This window comes from Camellia sinensis, chromosome 5, assembly GCF_055761805.1.
Source record: "Camellia sinensis isolate YWXY chromosome 5, ASM5576180v1, whole genome shotgun sequence".
Taxonomy (NCBI): domain Eukaryota; kingdom Viridiplantae; phylum Streptophyta; class Magnoliopsida; order Ericales; family Theaceae; genus Camellia; species Camellia sinensis.
The window spans coordinates 98,110,698-98,134,285 of record NC_138965.1 but is presented as its reverse complement, the minus strand read 5'-3'; positions in this window follow the sequence as shown (position 1 = coordinate 98,134,285).

Here is a 23,588-nt window from a genome sequence, read left to right as displayed (position 1 = left end):
CGTGAGATTCGCCCTGTGGCAAATGAAATGCATCAGATAAGGGCAGTGTATGAAATGCATCAGATTAGGGCAGTGCAATGTATGCATCAAATATAAGGGCAGTGCATGGCCAGATAAAGGCAATGTTTGAAATGCAATCAGGTGGATTTGAATACAAGGTAGTGCAGGAATTGAAAGTAACTAAAGGCAGAAATACATGAAAATATGGTGCGTACCTCAACGGTAATGACCGACAAGTGAGACTCTGGCTCCTTCAACAAAAGGTCCTTCGGCGCACCGCGGGCGAACTCGATGAAGCGTTTGATGCCTCCGGAATGTATGTCTGTGGGTGATATCTCGCGCGGATCAAAAGGCCGTACCATCAGTTGTAACGGCTCTAGCTCGACCTCGGGCTCAAACTCTGCCTCTAAGTCGGCATCAAGATCAGCTATCGGCTGCTCTACCTCCAGCATAAGTGGAACTACTAGGGAACCTCTGGAGGAGCCCCATCGTGAGGAACCTCGTCCGCTATCTGAAAATAGGTGCGAGATGGTTGAAAAATGAAGAAAAATGGAGAAAAAGGGTAAACTTAGAAAAAGTCAAACCCTAGGAGAGAGAAAATAGAAGAAAAAGTCAAAGCCGGGAGAAATGCACAAAACTCGAGAGAAACTCAAGGGGAGTGAGCCTAGAATGGTGGAAATGAGGAAAGGAACACTAAAATCAAGTTTCAATCGGTTCAAAGTGAAGAGAACAAAGAGGATTTAGCGAATCAACTTCGCGTATGGTATTGGAAAACGCGTAGAAAGTGCAAATCTAGAGAGAAGGAGTGCCTAGAGAGAGAGGGAGATGATTTTCGAGCAAGGGGAAGTGAGGAAATGAGCCCTAGTGGCTCATACTTAAAAGCCCGAGCCGAATTACCTAATTTTCCCTCAATCTGCCATCGATGGCCGGTAAGGCTCATCGATGGCCAACAAGGTCTACCAATGGCCGACACCTGGCTGGCGGCCTTCCCTCATGGCTAGCAGGTGGCCGGCAACTCTCCTGGGTTTCTTAATGCTGTTTTGTGTCCTTGGTTTCCAAAAATTGAAAGGATTGTTTACTGTTGAGTTCAGAATGCCTCAGCGGAAACTCGAAACTGTGTTTTTAGCGCGCGATGTTCGTCACTTGCCAACATGAAGGAGGTGTATCCTTTAAACACATTGTAATTCTTCCGAGAGATGAATCGGAAGTTGCCTTTGAGTTTGTTCCTGTCAAACCATGTTTTGATATCTTGCATAGAACACGCATTTCTTATTCGCTGTTGCATGGAACGTGCATCCGCTTTTACACATAGAATATGCTCCCATTACCAATCATGCATAGAATATGCTTATGCTTTTGTTTCTCGCATAGAACATGCCATCAATATTGTATCTCGGTTGTGTGTATTGCATAGAACATGCATTCCTACTATGTCGCATTTGTTAAGTCTCTTTCCTTCACATGCATGATATTGTATGTACGGTTCATTTAGAGGAGCTCTAGGCAAAATCACTTGTGCCCTTCAGATTGTATATTTCCACCTTTTCTCCTCTCGCGTGAGACACGTTAGGATTGTTTCGGTTAAAAACATTCGGGTGCATCCCGGTGTTCACACCACCCATTCCTCTTTTCGCGAGTGACGCGTTGGGATTGTTTCGGTTAAAAACATTTGGGTATGTCCCGGTGTTCACACCACCCCTTCCTCCTCTCACGTGAGACGCGTTAGGATTGCTTCGGTTAAAAACATTCAGGTGCGTCTCGGTGTTCACACCACCCCTTTATTCTCTCACGTGAGACGCGTTAGGATTGTTTCGGTTAAAAACATTTAGGTGCATCCCAGTGTTCACACCACCCCTTCCTTCAATCACGTGAGACGCGTTAGGATTGTTTCGGTTAAAAACATTCTAGTGCGTCCCAGTGTTCACACCACCCCTTCCTCCTCTCGCATGAGACGTGTTAGGATTAATTACTTTGATTAAAAACATTCGGGTGCGTCCCGGTGTTTACGCCATCCTTTTTCTCCTTCCATATGTGATGCGTTAGGATCTTCGTTGAAACCTCGGGTGTACCCGACAGTTATGTTGCCCTTCGCCTTTCCTGCGTGATGCGTCGTTAAGCCTGCATAGTTTTCTTACATCCTTTCTACATGACATGTGGTTTGGCTCGTGATTCCCACGCGTGGCGTGTTTACTCACTTACTTCTTTTCGTGTTTGAAATTGTTGTGCCTTGTTTCAGTTTGTTTAACGGTAGCATTTTTTTTGCATAGCATTTGCATTTAAATGTTTCATTGCACAACCTCATTGCATGACCATAAGTTATGTTCTTGCATCATGCATATCATTTGCATTTTGTCCCAGAACTACGTTGGTTTGATTCCTTACAAAGAGATAAGTAGGCCGCCTGCAGGCGCAACCGTTTATTTCTATTTTGATTGTTCGTCCAAGTCTTATGGCCTTGTCAAAATGGGTCGTCTCTAGGCTTTGACATTTACTCACGTCATTTCATGACTTCGAGTTTTGTCAAAGAGGGGCAACTGTAGACACCCCATTTTTGACGGCCCTTCAAGACTTGGATGTTCTTGCAAGTACATCCGATGACGAGTCTGATTTCTTGCCAAGCGCTCGAAGTCCTAGACGAAACGCCACAGGTTTGAGCCTTTCAAACCCTGCATCCATTTTGTCTCCTTTTTGGACCATGTCTTGGTCTTTTCCTCCTGCAGTCTCTGGTGGCCTGCTGGCCATTTGTGAAGGCTGCCGGCCAAAGTTTATTGTCTGCTGGCCATTGATGTGCCTTGTCGGCCATCAATGATGCCTTGCCGGCCGTCACTGATGGTCGGCCGGCCACTAGTGTTTTCTGGAGATATTTTGTGCCAGCTATGCCAGTTGGTTGCATAGATGCATGCATCTGTCCACACGTGGAGGGCTGGATCTCCTTGTATAGAAATTATGTTTTCTATATATAAGGAGTCCCTCTCTCATGTTTTGGGGTTGGAAGATTTAAAAACTCAAAATTGTCTCTCTTTCTAGATTTCTCTCATTTCTCTACACTTTTGCCTACTTACACTACACTCTTGCCTTGACTTCCTTAACCAAAATTGATCACTTTTGAGCTGAGGTCCCTTGAGGTCCTGATGGAGCTCTTGAAGGTATTTTTGGCTTGTATACGTGCCTAAAGTTGTGCTTGGCTTCAAGAGGTATAATACTTGTCTTGTAATTTGTTTTAGTATACTTGTTTCTCCATCTTTTCCCATTGTTTTTTGGGCTACTTTTGAGCTGTAAAAATCTCTATTTTAATGGGCTAAAATTGGTGTTTTAAGCCATTTAAGGTTAGGGGGTATCTTACCCTTCTTTATTTCTTGTTTGTAAGGCTTTTGCACCTTTGTTTCCCATCTTTAAATCATCTTTTTTGGGGCTTTTAACCACTGAATTTCAGAGTATTTTCAGTGGCAAAAAACATATTTTGAAGTCCAAAATTGGAGGGGTTAGCCTCCCCTCCTTGTGTCTTGTTTGCTAGCCTAGTTAACTGCATGTGTTAGCATGTTTTTCTAGCTTTTTGTAGCTATATTCCAGCATGTTTTTGCCTTTGTTTTAGACTACTTTAGCTCTGTTTTGGGCTGGTTGGGTCAATTAAGTCTTGTTTTGCATGGTTGTAGTGTAAAGGTCCTCACAAGTTTAGTGTTTTAGGCCATTAGGCACCTCTTGTTTGAGTTGATTGCATGCTTTAGTGTTGTTTTGCACTTCATTTCAGTACTAATCACCTCTGCAACCTCCCTCCTTTTTTGGTTTTTCTTTTTGCTTTGAAAGTAGTTTCAAGTCATTTGTTTGCCTAAGTGTGGAATTGAGGTTTCACACTTAATGGTTTAATCCATTTAGGGGTTCATTACCAATGGTATGAGACTTCTTTCATACCCAAAACAACTTGTGTTTTGAGCCCTCTTTCCATTAGAGGACTCTGACTCACCTTATGGACTTAATTGGACTAAGTAATGGTTGGTAAGTTAAAATGAGTAACTAACAACTTAGGACTAAAATTGAACAAGATAATAACTTTTGTGTTGTGTGTTCAATCGGATGTTAATTGAACACAAGGAAAATTAGGACATTTCATACTCAAAGTGATGAAATGTCTCAAGTTTCCTAGGTCTCCATTGCCCTTGATCATGCATGATAGGGTGATGGTTCTTGAATGTCTTGTTTTGCATTCATTGAGCTTGCACACCTTGAATCACAAGCCATCATGCAATGAAATTGCTTAGGTTGGTAGTTTGTGGTTTAAGTTCACAACTCCTTGGATTTATCCATGAAAAGGAGAGGTGATTTGTGCAGACAGTCCTTGGAAAAAACCTCTTTTTGCTCTGTTTGTACTCTATTGCAACATGGTGATCCAGTGCATCAGTGGCCGGCAGGCCACCATCCATGGCCGACAGTGCACCATAGATGGCCGGCAGGCCACCTTCATGGCCGGCAGATGGCCGACAGCATTCATCCATGGTCAGCTGGCCACTGATGTAAACTTCAGCAAAATTCTGGTAAGGTGGAGCAGAAAGTTTGTAGAAATGTCCAACTCTGCAAATAGAGGCTTTCGAGAGCAAAACAGAGGTCTTTTCGAGCGAAAACCGAGCATGTACATCTTCCATTCCCCGAGGTGGAGTAGTGACAACATAGTTAGAAATGTTAATTACTTAGTTTACTTACATTTGTGTTGTAAATTAATTAGTTAGCTTACTAGTTGATTCATTCAAGTGTTGTAATAATTAGTTAATTAGTTTAGTTTTTTATTTGGTTTGTAAATAATTAGCTTAGATTATCCTTAATTAGCTTAGCTTAGCTTAGTTCAGTTCATTCGGACTCTCCTTCATGAGAGCAAAATGTAATAATGTGTATGTCTTCCAACCCCACGTCTTTCTCTCTTTTACTTAACCACTTTCGATGGTTAGATTAGGAACACGTTTCAATTAGCATACCTTATGCTTGCATACATTCATCTTATTTTGCATGCACCGAAGCTCGGCACATCATTCAAACTGCATTGTTGTTTCAATAATTCTTTGAATATGTGTTTAACCGCATGTTATCAAATCGAATCATATGCCATATTAGTCGCCGAGCCTATTAATTGCATTCTTTGCATGTGTTGCATTAGACATCTGGTATAGTTAGGAATCATGCATATTTTTTTAACTTTGTCTTCTTTTGGCTTGGAGTACTTGGTGAGTTTTTAGTGCTTTAGCATACTTGCATGAATGTGAATGTTGTCATGACTAGCATACTTGCCATGAGGTTAAATGCTTACTTGTTAAACTACTTGAATGCTTGCGGATGAAGGCTTGTTGTTTGAATTGGAATAATTCAATAAATGTACGTTTTTAAGCCCACTTTGTTGAGTGGCAAATTCGCAAACTTTAAGCCCACTTGAGGTGACAAAATCAAACCCTTTTCGCACAACAAACATGAAATTAAGTTGTTCCAATTCGGGCAAACTAGTCTATACTTTTTTTGGGTAAGTAACTAATCTATACTTGCTTGTGCGCATCACATGGTAATGCTAGTTTAATAAACAGAATAAGAACACATAATGTTGATAAAAAATCATATCATGATTAGTAGAGGCCGATCTTTGATCGGGTGAGCGGAGGTGCTCAATTCATGAACTTTCCCTCTCGTACCTAACTTCCCGAGCCGAGACAACTTTGGTGATGACGGACACGTGGCCTTTGGCACGAGTCATGGGTTTCCTAAATTTCTCCAAAATAAAATACTTAGGTGGCTACTCTGTATCTGGCAAAGCAGTCCAATTTTGGCACTTTTGATTCAAAATCAATTTTTCAAAATGATTTGCCGGATTTGGACTCTTTAGTGTTTATCAATTTCACATTGCACTTGTGAGATTAGATTTAGAACCGCAGGAGTCCAAACTGTAGGGCTTTCTTTCGAGCTTCCGAAAGGGGCCGAAAAAAAGCCGAGCTACACTACATAATTAAGTTTAGTTACATCTAGATTTAAATTGAGTGCCCTCCTTATATATTACAAAAAAATCGAACGCATAAATTAATATATAACGATTCTGGTTTAGACCTGACCCTTTTATTGTTTTAGATCCAGGATTCTTTGTCTTAATGGTTGTTCATGTCCTTGTTCATCTTATTCTTTGTTGAATTGGGTTGTGTGAGCATTGTGTTTGCGTTTGAAACAGGTTGGGAGTTCGTTTTTCAAAGGAGTCTTTGTCCAGAATTTTTCTTATGCTAGAGCGGTCTTTTACAGTCTGCAAAACTACTAAGAATTTGATATCTGCGCTCAAGCAACGCTTCTTGCGCTCAAGCAAACTTTTATAGGTTTGAACAACTGGGAAGGGTGTATTGTGAGCTCGAGCGACCATTCTTGCGCTCAAGCGGTGTCTTTGTTTGTGTCTGTGCGCTCGATTAGTAACTGTAACAACCCCAATCCGTAATTAGCCCATAATCTGTAATTAAGGATGTTAATTAAATTTTAATAAGAGATTATGTGTTAATTGTGCATGTTATATGTGATTTGCAATCCTATCTATTAGCCGTAGGAATATATATTCAGAATTTTATTTTGTTCTGTTAATTAAAGGCTTTATCGGCATCCGAAGATGAATTTGACTACGTCAATGTGTTAATTTGGATTTTTAGAATTGTATGGTAAGTTAAAGTCCCTTTTGTTTTATTTGTATTTGGATGACGTAAAGATGATGCATTAATATAGATATAAAGTTTGAAATTTCTGTCTCATATAAGCCTGCATAGCTTTATGGACAATGTGTGTTGATATTTGCTTCCGCTAGCCTCTTATATTATGAATTTGTTTCAGAGGCCTTCGATAATCATAGGATTACTGGCTGGCTACGAAGTTAAACCTATAGGGACGAGTTTGGGTCATGACAGTAACTTTGTTCGCTCGAGCGGTCTGCGTTTATATCAGTTCCAAAAAGTGACTTTTTAGATCACTTTTTCATTTCTCTCTCTCACTCTAAACATTTCAAAAGCCCTAGTTCGTCACACTCTCTCTCTCTAGTTCTTGGTTTCTAGTCCCAAATACTTCCAATCCATTGATCTCTACACCAGTGACCTTTGGAGAAAAAGTTAGGACTCACCTAGAGCTTCATTTCAATCGGGGAAGAAGTTATTTTTGGCTCCATCAAAGCTTCATCCTTGCTCGCTTTGTCTTCTAGCCTTGAGGTAGGGATTTCCTTATACCTCTTCAATACCTCATCTATAGACAAATATGTGGTAGATTTTATTGCATAAAAAGCAAGCTCATTATGATTTTTTTTTTTTTTAAAAACATATAAAGGGGATCTAGGGTTTGAATGTTTGGGGTTGAAATTGTGAAATTGATGGTTGTCTGGGTTAATTGGGGAGTAGTTCAACGTGTTTATGTTGTGAGGAAAAGAAAGCCCTAATTTAATAATTTTGACCTAATGAATTAAAAACGGGTAAAGTTAAATAATGTTTGTGTTTTGATAATTTGAGTTGTGCTAATGTGTCGTCAGCATAAAGGGAGAATCAATTTTGGTATTGGAATTTTAATTGGATAATCATGTTAAGTTGAGTTGAGTTATGGTTTGGAATCCATGGATGTGGTTTTATTGAAACTATGGAAATTGTTCTTTTTGAAAGAAAAGGATTTGGGCAAGTTAACTTGAAAAATAAAAGAGTTGATTTTGAAAAGAGAAAGAAACCATGATCTATTGTAAATTTAGAATTTGAACTTGAGGTTGGATTTTGAAATAATTGAATATTGTTATTATTATCATTGTTGTTGGACTTAAGGTCAAGTGAGCATCACCTTATAGTATTACGTGTGTTTAAATATTTATGCTTAGACGTTTTGTCCTTGGTCATCGGTAGCGGATGACATTATGGTATTGAATAGATTTTGTGTATATAGTACACATAGGTTTATTTATGTTTGTTGAATTATGTGATGGTTGGAAATGTGCATGTACTGAGAATAACGGGTACCATTACCTTCCAGCTAGTGCTTGGAGAACTTGGCAGAGGTACCATTACCTTCCAGCTTATGACTAGTAAATTGGTGTGAGTATTGGAAGGTGTATCCTTAGTTTATCGTGCTTGAGGCTAGTAGAGCGTTGTTGGGTTTCTCGTTATCATCTCGGTTCTATTTATGTGTTTCATGCATAGTAATGATTATTTCGTGGAGAGTGTCAATTGTCTTATATGGTTAGGTAAGGAGCATTTTATATGTATCGTCATCATGTCGTTTGGGATGTTTCTATTTGGAAATCGTAATTTGGAATTGGGTGTAACTTCGGTAATTTGGGAGAAATGTAATTCTATTTCGTGGGTTTGTTTTCAAATACCTGTTATTGTTTAGCAAGTTAAAATAAAAGGGGTAACATGAGGAAAGAAAAGCGAATGGTTTTGGTTGTTGGATAAATTGAATGATTTTGAGAAAAGTACATACGTAAGTATATCTTCATGTATAAACCGACACTTATGTATATGGTATGACTTAAAGCTTTCATGATCATAGATATTTGTATGTTGTTACTGTTTAGGATCATGTTGGGATCCCTACTAGACTTTATGTTTATCCCACATTGTTAATCCTTTTTCAGGAGAACATCGAGAAGTGTTTCAAGATCGAGGATCTTCATTATCTGTTGCCTACGGGGCCTTTTATTTGTTGGCTGAATGCCATTGCTGTAAAAAGGGTTGAACCGTTTCTTTTTCATGTAATGATGTAAGCCTGTGGGTAATTTATTGTAATTATGTCACATCTTTCATTCATCCTATATACGAATAAGAGAATCTTCATTTACTTATCTTTACTAAGATGTTGGAAGTTCAGTCTGAAATTGTTTATAATAATGATTTGGTAATATTATCCGAGTAATTAAAAAACGGGGCGTTACATAATATAATTGAATGACAATAAAAATAAAAATAAAAAATTAGATTGAACAAAAACTTCTTTCAAACTCATGAATGTGTTCCAAATACTCTTCTCAATTGGTACAATTTTTCTTTAAAAAAAAAATGTATGAACTCCAACTGCGTCGCAAAATATCACTCTTTGTATTGGTCTTTTAGCCCTTCGTTGTCGTTGCCACTTTTTTCTTGTACGTTGTAGTTGTAAATTTTTTTTTTAAAAAAATGAATAATAAATTTTGGAGGCATAAGTGCATCTACTACATTATTATAATTTCAACGACTAACTTAGATTATGAAGAAAAAAAAAATTAAATACACCAAATAAACTAAAACTAAAACTAAAACAAACAAAAAAATCTACAAAAGAAAAAATAGAGCAAAATACATAATATGAGATTTCAAACATGTGTTTCTTTTCACATAAGGAAAATCTTGCTTAATTAGTTAAATTACCTATTTAATTTCTCTCCATGGTTCTTCTATTTTCCAATATTTTTGCTCAAATTCATATTGTCATGGAAGCATGTATTTTTTTTTTTTTGAAATATCTTTGAGTATGATATAAATTTGATGAAGGGATTTGAATTAGAGTCAAAATCATCTTTTATCTGTAACTATTTTGAAAATATCACATCCATATGATGTTATATATATTCATGCCCTAAGTAATTAAAAAGTGAAATAAAATACATAAAACAGAGAAAAAATAGGAAAATAGGATAAGAGAAGAATAGACATGCCACCTAGGAAGGAGTTTAATGAGATGTTAGAATTGAGAATTTTGAATTTTGAATTTTGAATTTTTTAAAAAAATCACTACATTTAATTATATATATAACTAGCATATCACCTGTGCTATGCACGGGATAAAATAATATATTATTTAATAAAAATATGATAATTATATTTAAATTTTTTACATTATGTAAAATAAAAGTTAAATATAAGCTAACTGTAGACACCTCATTTTTTACCGACCTTAAGACTCAGACGTCATCGATTGAGCGCTCGGTGATTCCGCATGTTGTGCTCGTTTCGAGGTTTCGGAGTTCTTGGCTGAGAGCCTCGCCTCCGGACCTTTCTCTTCCCAGAGGGAGGGAGAGGTCTTGTAGACCATCTTTCAGTGGTCGTAGGCTACTTTTCGTGGTCGTAGGCTACTGTTCCCATTTGGAGACTAGTTTCCGGTTTTCGGAGCCATCGGCTGTGTGCCTCGGCTCGGGACCGCTTAACATTCTCCGTTTGGCACGGTTTTTGGAACACACCTCGTTTCCTCTGTCTAGAGGGACACTGTGGTCTGGGAGACCACTTTTGTGGTCGTACGCCACTTTTGATGCTCGGCAGCTGGTTTTCGGGGCTCCTGGCCGCACGTCTTGCCTCCCGAACCCTCGTCTTGCATCCGTTTTGGTTTGTCTTGGGTACAAACCTTACTTTCCTTATTTGGGAAGTGGTACAAGGGTGGGAGACTAGCTTTTATCCTTGGAGACCACTTTTCTCCCCGCCAGCCGATTTTCTGGTCGGGAAACTGGTTTTCTTGGTCTTTGGGCCATATTTTCTGGTTTCCCACCCCACCATTGGCTTGCTTTCAGTGTGGAGACCACCAATTCCCCCTACCGACCACTTTTTTTCTTGGGAGACCACTTTGGGTGGTCGGCCGACCACTAAAAGTAGCAGGCCGACCACCTTTTCTGGTCAGCAGCTTTCCTTCTGTTTTGTCAGACTGAATGGATGCCAGCTGTGCCAGCTGGAGGGCACAGACTGTATCCTCCATACACGTGTATGGAGGGATTGCATCCAAGTTTTAGCTTCTTGAGGAAGCTTTAATTTTGTTCCTCTACAAGAGAGGCTCTCCCCCTCCATGGCAGAGGTTCTGAATTTTGCCTAAGGCACAAGTGTATATCTCCCTCTATATCTCTATATTTGGTGCCTAAAGTGTGTGTTGTTCTTCACCTTTACACCACAACTCTTAACCATAGACCCCACCATTGAACTGAGGTTCTTGGAGGACCTTTTTGGAGGTTGAAAAGTTGGTTTTTGGCTGAGAAACTTGCTGGTATTGCAGTGCTTCAAGGGTAACCTCTTTTCTCCATTTTAAGCTTTGTTTTGGTCACTCTCTTAGCCATACTTGCATGCTTATTTGAGCTTTGTTTTCAACTAAAAAAAGCTTCATTTTTTAGCACTTAACATGTTTGTTTAAGGCCTCTTGGGTGCTGAGGGTCTCCTACCCTCTTGCATGCCTTATTTGGCCTTGTTTTGTACCATGCCTTAGGGCCTTTGAGCTGATCCTTGCTTGGCCTTTTAGCCACTGAAATCCAATGGATTTTCAGTGGTTGGCATGTGATTTTGAGGTCCTAAATCAGAGAGGGGTGACCCTCTCTCTTTTTGTCTTGTTTAGGGCCTACCTAGACTCTGTCCATGGTTGATTTGGTCACCCTTGGCATGCTTCTCATATGTGTAGTGTATTTTCATTTATGGCTCATCAAGGTAGCATGTCAATCTAGCATGTTTTAGCTCCATTTTAGTGGGTTTTTAGTCATCATTTGACATATCATGGCTCTGCTTTTGGCTGGTTTGGTAACCTCTCACATGCTCCATATGCTTGTAGTGTAAATCTTGTTTACTAGCTTGGTTCACATGATCTTTTGGCTCTTTATTCTAGCACATTTTGGCTTTGCTCCAACATGGTATTGTTCATATTTTGGGCTGCCTTAGCTCTATTTTAAGGCCTCTTGGTTGAATGATGCTTGCCATGCATGCATGTTGTGTAATAGCCTTGACTAGCTTTGAGTTTTGAGGTCTCTTGCATACTTAACTCGAGATATTTGCATGTTTTGGCATCATTGGGAATGTTATTTCAGAGCATGTAGGGCTGCTATCCTTCCATATTTTTCCACTCTTTAAGTGCTCTTTAGAGTTATGCTTTTATGCCCTATTTGTGAGCCATTGCATGAGCCCCATTTTTGTGCCTTTCAAAGCCATCATCCCAACTCATTTTGCTACTATTTTGGCTTGCATATGGTCTGTTTGGGGTTGGTTTGGTCATTTGAGCATCGCCTTGCATGTCTCTAGTGTAATATGCTTCACTAGCTTTCGATACTTGAGCCTTTCAACATGCATTGCGTGAGTTGTTTGCATGATTCGAAGTCATTTTGTATGCCATTTCAGTGTTAGAACACATGCCATTGTACTCCATGTTTCATCTTTTCAATGCTCTTGGAGAGTTGTATTTTGTGCCTTAGGCTTGGGCCATTGCATTATACATGTTTGTGTGTGTTTTGGTGCCTTGATTTCATCATCAATGGCCGCTGATTTGAACATGGCTGAGGCCTATTCATTTTGGTTTAAGTCCATTGCGCATTGAGTATGTCATGTAGTTCGTAGCATTGAGCATGCCATGTTGTTACATAATTGATCATTGCACTTGTGCATGCCATTTTCATTGCATTATGTATGTTGGTTACCATGTGCATTGTGTATGTTAGTGTCATGAGCATTGTGTATGCCCTATAGTTCATAGCATCGTGTATGCTAGTTTACATGCTTGCATGGTCATCCCTGGCATGCTTGCATGTTCAAGTTGTGTTGCATTAAGTTGCATGATTGAGTCGCATTGTGCATGCCATGTTTGTTGCATTGCGTTTGGAATAGGCATTAGTCCAAACACGGGAAACGAGGGACGTTTCATACTCGAAGTGATGAAACATGCCTCGATTCCCGGTCACCGACACTCTTGACTATACATGATGGAGTTTCGGGCTTTACGTGTTCGTGCGTGCATTCATATCACATTGAGTCGTGCAATTTGGCTCCTCAGCCATCATGCATCGAGATGCGTGATTGGTGGCCCAAGGGTCGAGAACTATACTCCCTTGAGCTTATGTAATGATAGGGAGGATGGTTGTGCATACATGTTTTGCAAATACTTTGCCACACCTCTTTCTTGCTCTCTGTTGCAGCAAACCAAAAACCAGCAATAAAAACTGGTCGGCCGACCAGATAAAGTGGCAGGCTGACCACTTTTTCTGGTTTTCACCACAAAAAGTGGTCGGCAGGTGGTCTCCAAAGACAACAACTGGTCGGCAGCATTCCCACAGGTTCCCTTGGTGGAGTTTCAGCCTCCTGGAGCTTTGTGCAGTGTTCTGAGATCAATTGCAAACAGAGGCAAGTCGGGGCGTCGCGATGGATTTTCGAGCAAGGCAATTCGGGCATGCATGCATCCTTCATCATCCAAGGCAGAGCTGAGGCAGCCCATTTCACATAGTTTGCATGCTTATTCAATTGCTAACTTAGTTAATTTGTTAATTAGTTAGAGTTGTGTAATAATTAGCTGTAGCTTGTTATTCATTCTGTTGTGTAATAACTAGTTTAATTAGATTAGCTTAGATTAGCTAGTTAGTTCTGTATTATTCATTCGGACCCTCCGTCGAGAGGGCACAACTGTTGTAAATAAGTGTGCGTGTGTGTGATGCGTGTCTTCCAACCCCTATTTCTTTCTCCCTTTTATTTACCAGCTTACGATGGTTAGTTTTAGGGCATGTTTCAATTAGCATCCTTATGCTCTCATGTTTGCATCCATTCATTTTTCTTGCATGCACCGGGCTCAGCGCATCATACTAACTTCATTGTATTTCAATTCCTGTTTGAATACATATATCAAATTGCATTTCACATGACATTTTAGAATAGCCGAGCCTATCTTAGTTGCATTTTGTATGTGTTGCATTAGGCATTCTTGACATAGCTAGGATCATGCATTGATTTCTAACATAGCTTTTGTTTTGGCTCGGAGTACTCAATAAGTGTTTATGCTTTAGCATCCTTGCATGTGTGTGAGTGACTGCCATGATAGCATGCTTGCTATGAGGCTAACTGCTTATGTGGTATAACTGCTTAAATTTCTGTGGGTGAAGGTTGGGTTACTTGAATTGGAACAATTCATTGATTGCGAGTTTTAAGCCCACTTGAGAGTGGCAAATCACCGTGTTTTCTAAAGCCCGCTTGAGGGTGGCAAAATCAGCATTTTAGCCTACTTGCGAGTAGCAAACCGCTTTTAAAAACAAACATGAGATGTTTTGTTCCAACTTAGGCGATCCAGTCTATACTTGTATGCTGTGCGCATCACATAGTAATTCTAGGTTAATAATCGGAATAAGAGCATATGTGTTTTCAAAAACAAGATATCATGTTAGTAAAGGCCGATCTTTGATCGGGCGAGCGGGGGTGCTCATTGCATTACCTTCCCCTCTCGTACCCAAGTTCCCGAATCGAGGCAACTTTGGTGATGACGGACACGTGGCCTTAGGCACGAGTCAGGGTTTCCTAAATCCCCCCAAAATAAAATATTTAGGTGGCGACTCTGTATCTGGCGAAGCAGTCCATGTTTGGCACTTCTTTCTAAAAATCAGTTTTTCAAAATAATTTGCCGGATTTGGACTCTTTGGTGATTTATCAATCTCGCATTGTACTTTGCAAGATCAGATTAAGAACCGTGACATTGAGTCCGAACTGTAGTGAGCCCAATGAACAAAACGGGATTTTCCTGGGATGTTCAGGCGCGTCTACAGTTTCTAGCGACTCCGCTGGGGATTTAGAGAACTTGACTCAAACTCATGATGTGTTGTTTTGATTACACTTATGTGTTTCTTTGCATTGCATGTGCATTGGTGTGCCTAGGACACCTTGTTTGCCATCTACTATTCCTGAACGGTCTGCCGGAGGCTCGCTTTGAGAAGCATGCCATAAGGCTGACCGGTTACGGGCTCTACCACGATGGGAACACAAACCCCGATTTTTACCGGGGCACCCTTTTTGACTATTCGACCTAGTGCATATTCAGAATCCATAGTGACCATCCCAAACTAGGACAGGTTACTTACCCGATTATAGGTTATTTGAAACCGCTGTGTGCGTAGTGAAACCCTAGCTCTTGACAAAATAGGACAGGGAAACCCTACCCCTCCATAGGGGTGTTTTGGCTCTCATTTGCTTGTTATGTGCTTTTTAGAGTGCGTCTCTACAGGAATGCATGTATCAGTCTACAAATCTGGGTATCAGGCCTGCGAGCATCAGTGTTTTAAGAATCAGTTATATCTGCGGGTATCAGATTCAGATTTGGGGCAGTGATTCGGAAATAGTGATCAGTGGTTGAGAACGGTTCATTCAGCATATGTTTGCCAGTTGTGTGTTGTTTTTACTTTAGTTATTATGCTGTTCGTTTTTTTGTTCGTTATTTCCTTATTATGCTTTATTTATATTTTTGCTAGGTAGTTTAGCACAATTGCTTCCGACCAAGCAGATATTCCCCAAGCACTCTGGACTAAAGGTCGTAGACTCCATCGATCTAAGGATCTAATAGACGGACAACCAGTGTTCCATTCTTTACCCCCGGTTACTAGACGAAGGTCAGCAAGGCGCAGTGTATCGATACCGCGGTTGCCAGATCAGTGGTCCTTGAGTAGTCAGGTTGAGATTTTCGAGTCTACTACAGAGACAGATATACCGGTGGTTCAGTTAGATCAGGGCAGTATGGCAGGAATTAAAGAGATGATGCGTCAGCTCCAGGAAAGTATGAAAACCATGCAGCAGGACGCTGCTTGTCAAGCAGAATTTGCCAGACAACAGGCCGAAGTCATGGCCCAATAGGCAGAGTTAATTACCAAGCTACAGCAGCAAGCCGGAGCATCTGCTTCACACCAGGTTCCTCCCCCACCAAGAGTTCCCATACCTGGAAGCTAACAGGGCCGGCTCTGCCCCCGATCCTACCCCAACCACTCAAAGCACAGACCAACCTGCCGGATTCTCCCTTTGAGTTCGAGGTGGACCCCACGGCACTAAAAGTGAACAAGCTTGAAAAGCTGTTCAAGAAATCTCAGGGTGTGAAGTCCATTCCGGACATTGAGGATGGGTACACCGACTCGGCCGTGACTCTGCCGGAATGGTTTAAAATTCTGCACATAGACCATTTCGATGGGTCTGGGGATCCCATGGTGCACCTACGGCTATTTTCAGATATCTTAAGGCCGATGGGCCTCTCTAGATTACAGAAGTTTTCCCTATTTGGCCGGACCCTATCAGGTGTAGCGGCTATTTGGTATGCAAAACTGGAAGACTCCGTTAAGAGGAACTGGGAAGAGATGGATAAGGCCTTCGTGGCTCAATACTCTTACAATACACAGATCGAGATCACAACTCGTGATCTCGAGACGACTAGACAGGAGCCGAATGAGAGCTTTTCCGACTTCGTAACCCGCTGGAGGGCTAAAGCCTCAATGATGACCATTAGGCTGACTGACAAAGATCAAATATGGATGGTTGTAAGCAACCTCCAGCCCAAGCTCATGCAGAAGATGATCGTCCTCCCTCTCCCCACTTTTTCAGATCTACATGAGATTGGGGTGCAGATCGAGGATGCCTTAAAGCAGGGTCTGATTGACAATGATAGAGAGCAGCCCAGGAGGACTTTCAACCGCAGTACGAATGCAAGCACAAGCAGTGCTGCAGCTGCCAGAGCTTCAGATGTGAGCATGGTCACCGCCACTGCCGCAAGAACCCCTGTGGCTACGCCATTCACTGGCGCATCTGGAAGTAACTCACAAACAACCAAGTACCTACCTCGAGGCCAAAGAACCTTCACTCCACTATACATGCCTCTGTCCAAAGCTCTAAGGGTTTTAATCAAGAAAGGGCACTTGAAGCCCCTAGAGCCGCGGCCATTGCCAGAAACCCTTCCCCCCTCCCATAACCCAGCTAAATACTGCGCCTTTCACCAACAGCATGGTCACGACACCGACCATTGCTTTAGATTGCGTCATGAGATTCAAGATCTCGTTGATAACAGGGTGATTATGCCTCCGGAGAAACCCAATGTCACAACCAACCCTCTCCCACCACATAACCAAGCTCCACCTCCCAAACGCATCAACTCAATCCAAACTGGGGTTGTGTCATACGATCCTAGCATAAATATCACCCCTTCTCACCTACCCAAGCCGAAGGTGTTTATTCCTGACAGCACTGACTTGTGCATGTTGGACATCTCCCAAACCCAACCTGAACCAATGGTGGTGATTATCAAAGATAGGACAGGGATGATTTCGGAGGAAAGTGGGACTGTGGATTCAGGGTCTGAGGAGTTTGGGAGCTTTGTTGAGGAGGCATACAATCCGAGTGGCTACATTACGTCAGCGGGCCAGGTTAGACAGAATGTGGAATTGCCAGTGGGGGCAGAGATTTGTGTAGTACGGGAGGATGGACTTGATCAGAGGCTAGATGACTTAGCGGATCTGGAATAGGACATTGCTAACCTTCAATTTTTCATTGAACAAGATCCAGGAGACATGACAGTCAACTGGTTTGATTTTGATGGGTCAGCAGAGGCTACAGGGTGGCTTGATGACCAACCAGATATTGGTGGAAAATCTCAACCAGAACAGGGTCCGTCAGGGACAGGGACATCAACTGTGGCCGGAAGGGCCGGGAATCAGAATACATCACCGGAGAGCGTCGGTGCCAAGAATTTCGCTCGGGATCTGGGCATTTTGAATACAAAAGATGTTGAACAGCAGGCTGCACTAAAGCAGTTTGAACGAGAGGGGATCGAGATTCTAAGAGAGCCAGAAAGGCCAAAGCCCCTGTGGGGACTGAACGTGTTGTGTGCACAAGGACAGAGCATGCTACAAGCACATGGACGAAAGGTGTTGTAGGTACAAGGATAGTTGTAACGGAGCCGGACAAGTGTCTGTCGGCTGCCGATGGCATGTGGTGGGAAGACGATGACCTATGTCTTGCCCACACTGATGAGGATTAGAGCAATCAACTGGATGATACCTGGTATATTGGTGAAGTTGACCATATGACTAGGAGTGGACGGTATTTCAAGCCCCCGCACCTAGATCAACCAGAGGCTTCCAGGAAGGACAAGGAGTCGGAGAAGCAAAAAGAGAAGCTACTTGAAGAAGAGGCCGTGCTGAAGCAGTTGAAAAAGATACAAGCAGACATCTCCATCTGGGGACTGCTTATAGCTTCACGTGTTCATAGACAAGCTGTCCTATCGGCAATGGACAAGGCCAAACTCTCAATAGACACCATGCCTGAACAGCTGGTGGGATTGGTTTTTCCGAGAGGGGCTTCCCCGATGTTGACCTTTTCTGACAAGGAACTGCCACCTGAGGGCGCGAATCATAACAAACTGCTCTACATCTCTGTGGAGTGTAGAAACAAATGGATACCGGTGGTTCTTGTCGACAGGGGATCTGCTATTAACGTGTGCCCGTCAAGGACGGCATACGCAATCGGGTTGAAGCCTGCGGACTTTGTGCCAACAGCCCAGGTGATAAGGGCATATGATAACATAAGAATAGAGGTGATGGGGACTGTGAAAATTCAGACTCAGGTTGGTCCAGGACAACACGAGATTGACTTTCATGTCTTGGACATTCCCGCAACCTTCAATCTACTCCTGGGGCGGCCGTGGCTACACTAGGTGAAGGCAGCCTCTTCCACCCTGCATCAGATGTTGAAATACCCTCACGAGAATGAGGTGGCTATAGTTTTTGGAATTCGTCAATCCATCCGCCGCCAGAAGTGTCTACATCGATTTTGGAAATCGAGCATGGCACGGAGGATGTGTTCCTGTCGGGTTTTACCATAGCCGAGGCCCGGGTCATACAGAACATCTTAGCTGTTGATGAAGGGTTGTATGTTAGCGCTCAGTCAGTATACCTCATGAACAAACTCCAGCATATCCCTGGGATGGGACTAGGAAGAAGTGGCCAGAAGAGCATTGCAGTATCGGCTGAAGTGCCGCACAACTCACATACCTTTGGCTTAGGTTATCTACCTACCAAAGAGGACTGGGTAAGGAAAGGCAAGGAGATGGCCGGGAGAGCCAGAGCAAAGTAGGCGGGGAAGCCTTATGAGTTAATGCACCGACCCATCCAGGGTACCCTAAACAGACGCTTTGTTCGGGAATGAGAGGATTTTCCATTCTGTGGCTTCCTAGAGCCATGGTTGAATGCAGAAAAGCATCGCTTGCCAGGGTTTGAGTTCTTCTTTGACCTGCAGTTATCCGGGGATGATGTTGCCGAGGACCAGACAGACCCACCAGCTGAAGTTGAGTAGTGTGGGAAAGTGGATTCTGAGAACACCGAGATTGAAATGGGGGTAGCACTGGCTTGTCTACTTTCAGATCCTCCGATCGTACAAAAGTGCTTGGGGGATAACTTCTTGGTGTCCATGATCGGGAATGAAACGGCTACGAGCCCACCTTCAAACATTTTGGATGCATCCATCGCACCCTCCCTCATCTGGTAGTACGATGAGGGATTTTTATCAAGCAGCACCAGGTCAGGTAGTGAGCCGAAATCTGATTCCACTGAGTCTGTGGAGTCGGAATCAGGTTCCAGCTCGTCTGAGTCTGAGTCTGGTATTCTTGGAGATGACAACCCGAATGCCACAATCCTGTCTAGGTCGTCTTTTTCTTTCTCTTTTGAGTCTGTTGTAACAGAGGAATCAGACGATTTGGAAGTGATTAATGAGAATAGAATGGCTGTCGTTTCTGAGTACTTTTCTGTGCCTTTGATTTATTGTATTGATCAGAACTTTCAAAATTTTGATGAAAACGGCGTGGAAAAAATTCCTCCAGTTTTGCAACGTTTAATTGATCAAGAGCAGGAGAGATTTGTTGAACCCCTGGTTGTTGAAATCACTACAGTTAATAGTGGTACTGAGAAGAACCCGCAGCTAGTCCAGATCGGGTCCACGTTGTCTTCGGAGGAGCGCGAGCGCTTAGTCGCTTTATTAAAAGATTTCAAAGATGTTTTCGCATGGTCCTACAAAGACATGCCTAGAATCGATCCTAAGATTGTACAGCACCGGATCCCTCTTGACCCAGAGGCCCGACCCATTAAGCAGAAACTTAGAAGGATCCGCCCGGACTGGGCTCTCAAGATTAAAGAAGAGTTCACCAAGCAAATTGACGCAGGGTTCCTGCTGTTATTTGAGTATTCGACCTGGCTGGCCAGCATAGTTCCAATGCCGAAGAAGGATGGCAAGATTCGGGTATGTGTGGATTTCAGGGATTTGAACAAAGCCAGTCCGAAGGACGACTTTCCTTTGTCGTATATCGATGAGTTAGTGGACTTCACTGCTGGGCATGCACTGCTCTCATTCATGGATGGATTCTCAGGCTACAATCAAATTCTGATGGCACCCAAAGACCGGGAGAAGACGGCTTTCACCACCCCGTGGGGGACATATTGTTACAGGGTGATGCCATTTGGGTTAAAGAATGCTTGGGCTACTTATCAACGGGCTGCAACCACGATATTGCACGACATGATCCACAAAGAGGTTGAGGTGTACGTGGATGACATGATTGTCAAATCCAAGGAAATAGGGGGGCCACTACACTGCCTTGCAAAAGTTCTTCCAAAGGATCAGAGAATTTCGATTGCGGTTGAATCCTTAGAAATGTACGTTCGGTGTTACAGCAGGGAAAATGCTAGGGTTATTGATCACACAGAGAGGTATCGAGGTCGACCCTTCCAAAATCAAGGCCATCTTAGAAATGCCACTGCCAAGGACTGAAAAGGAGGTGTGAGGCTTTCTAGGTAAAGTGTAATTCATAAGACGGTTCATCGCAAAATTAACCTTGACTTGTGAACCACTTTTTAGTCTCCTGAAGAAAGGAACGAAGTTCCAATGGGACGGCCGATGCCAAGCTGCTTTTGAACAGATCAAGTAATACTTACAGAACCCACCTGTGTTGTCACCACCTAAGCCGGGGAAACCGTTGATTTTGTACCTTTCAATGACTGAAACTACAATGGGCTGCATGCTCGCACAGGAGTCCGAGGACAAAGTGGAAAAAGCTATCTACTACCTGAGTAAGAAGATGTTGGATTACGAGACCCGCTACACTCCACTCGAGAAGGCTTGTTTGGCCTTGGTATGGGCTACCAGGAAGCTGCGGCACTACCTATTAGCTCACTCTGTAATGTTGGTTTCAAGATTAGATATCTCTTCGAGAAACCAGCACTTATGGGTAGACTAGCCTGTTGGTTGCTTCTGCTTTCCGAATTCGATTTGAAGTATGTAACTCACAAGTCAGTAAAGAGGAGAGTGGTAGCGGAGTTCCTAGCCGATCACCCAGTTGAGGGGGATGAAGCAGTTGAGTACTTATTCCCAGACGAGGCTATTTTGCATATCGAAGACAAAACTTGGACGATGTACTTTAACGAAGCGTCAAACCAATACGGGTATGGGATAGGGGTGTTGCTGATAGCACCCGACAATTCTCGTATCCCTCTAGCATTTAAACTCCGGTCCAAAGTCTCGAACAACGAAGTAGAGTATGAAGCATGCATTGCTGGTTTAGAAGCCGCTTTAGAACTAGGGGCAAAACGGTTAGACGTCATCGGGGACTCGAACCTTGTTGTATCTCAAGCTAAAGGAGATTGGAAAGTCAAAGAAGAAAAGATGAGAATATATCACCAGACCTTGGATTTGTTGATTCCTCGGTTTGAGAAGCTGAACTTCGCTCATCTGTTAAGAGAGAACAACAGGTTTGTAGATTCACTAGCAACTCTATCTTCCATGATAGACATCCCTTTTGGAGTCCGGATGCGTCCGATCATCATTGACCAGAAATTTGTGCCGGCTTACGAGCTGATTGCTACCATAAATGAGGTTCAAGATGCGAACCCCTGGTATTACGATGTCTGGAACTTCTTGGAGAAAAAGGCATACCCACCAGGGGAAAATGCCAAGGATAAAAGGGCAATTCGAAGAATGGCTGCTCAGTTCATCATCTGCGGGGGAAAACTGTACAAGAGAGGTCATCTGGGGATGCATAAGCTGTGTGTTGAGACTGAAGAGTCAAAGCGCCTAATGGAGGCCATCCATGGAAGAGAGTGCGGAGCGCACATGAACGGGGTGATGCTAGCCCGGAAGATCCTTAGGCAAGGTTACTACTGGTCCACCATGGAGGAGGATTGTATCGGCTTTGTTCGGCGATGCCACAAATATCAGATCCATACAAACCGCATGAACATTCCGCCGTCAAAGCTGTACAATATGACTTTGCCATGGCCATTTTCAGTTTGGGAAATCGATGTGATCGGGGCTGTCACTCTGAAAGGGTCTAATGGGCATGAGTTCATTCTGGCCGCGATAGACTATTTCACAAAGTGGGTTGAGGCCCAATCTTATGCGGTGTCAAAGGCTTCACATGTTGCGAAGTTCATCAGGAACAACATCATCTGCCGCTACGGGGTCCCGAACGAGATTATTTAAGATAACGGTTCCCACTTCAAGAAGGAAGTGATTGACTTGTTGGAAAAATACAACGTGGCTTTTCATAAGTCATCCACATATCGGCCGTAGACCAACGGAGCAGTTGAGGCCGCCAACAAGAACATCAAACACATTTTGCAGAAGATGGTGGAAACCTACCGGGACTGGCCAGATGAGTTTCCATTTGCTCTGTAGGGCTACCGGACTTCAATTAAAACTTCTACTGGGGCGACTCCGTATTCATTGGTTTATGGGATGGAGGCCGTTCTACCTATCAAAATTGAGGTTCCGTCATTACGAGTACTGGCTGAGTGCTAGATAGCTGAGGCAGATTGGCAGCAGAGCAAGTTTGAAGAACTCATGCTCTTTGACGAGCGAAGGCTAAAAGCACTATACCATGTTCAAGGTTATCAACGAAGAATTGCCAGGGCTTTCAACAAGAAAGTTAAGTCCAAAAATTTGAAGGAAGGAGATTTGGTGCTCATAGACAACCGAGCTCCCATCCATGACCCTAGGGGCAAGTTCAGACCCAATTGGACTGGTCCCTACATCATTAAGTCTATTTGGTCAGGTAGAACTGTCGTTCTGATGGACCTGGATGGCCTAGAGTTCTCACAACCGATCAAAATGGACAAACTGAAGAAATATTATCCCTGATAGGCTCGCTAGGCTGAAAACCCGAAAGGGCGACCTAGGCAAAAGTTAGAGCATAGAAAATTTGAAATTATAAAAACTGAGCTCGCAAGGTTGAAAACCCGCGAAGGGCGGCCTTGGCAAAAGTTAGAGCATAAAAGGTGAGGGTTAATACACGAGTGAACCTGAGCCGAACTACGTAAGGCTTGATTCTCATGTTTAGGATACGTAGGCAACATCGCCCTGAAGTCCAGCCATAAACACTTCCCCCATCAACTTTGTCCATGTGATCATGTTTGGTCATCTTTGTCTACTCCATGTTCAGGCTCGGTTGTAATCTCCGGTGCAGTGCTATTCAGACTAGGGGCAACTTTCCAGTTGCTGGGATCCGGGATTGTGCGTCTCAGTGACAGATCTCAGGCGTGTCCAGTTCTGATCCATATCGAAAATGGTTTTGAAAAGTTTTAATTAAAGTTGATTTTGCTCAAATTAATCTTTTACAACTTAGACCATTTTTGGACCAAACAGGAAATTTTCAGTACCCACAACTTTTAATTTTATTGATTTCAATACAGAGTTCTCCTGCTCTTGTATACAAATTGAAGTTGCTTTTTATTATGCTCATAAAGAAAGCTTGAAAGTTCTGATTAAAGCAAATAAATCAGGGACATAGTCAAGTGTTCCCGCGTCCCCTCCCAGAGCTGGTCAAAGCCTCTGATGCCAAGCTGGGCCAATTCTGTGCCTCTT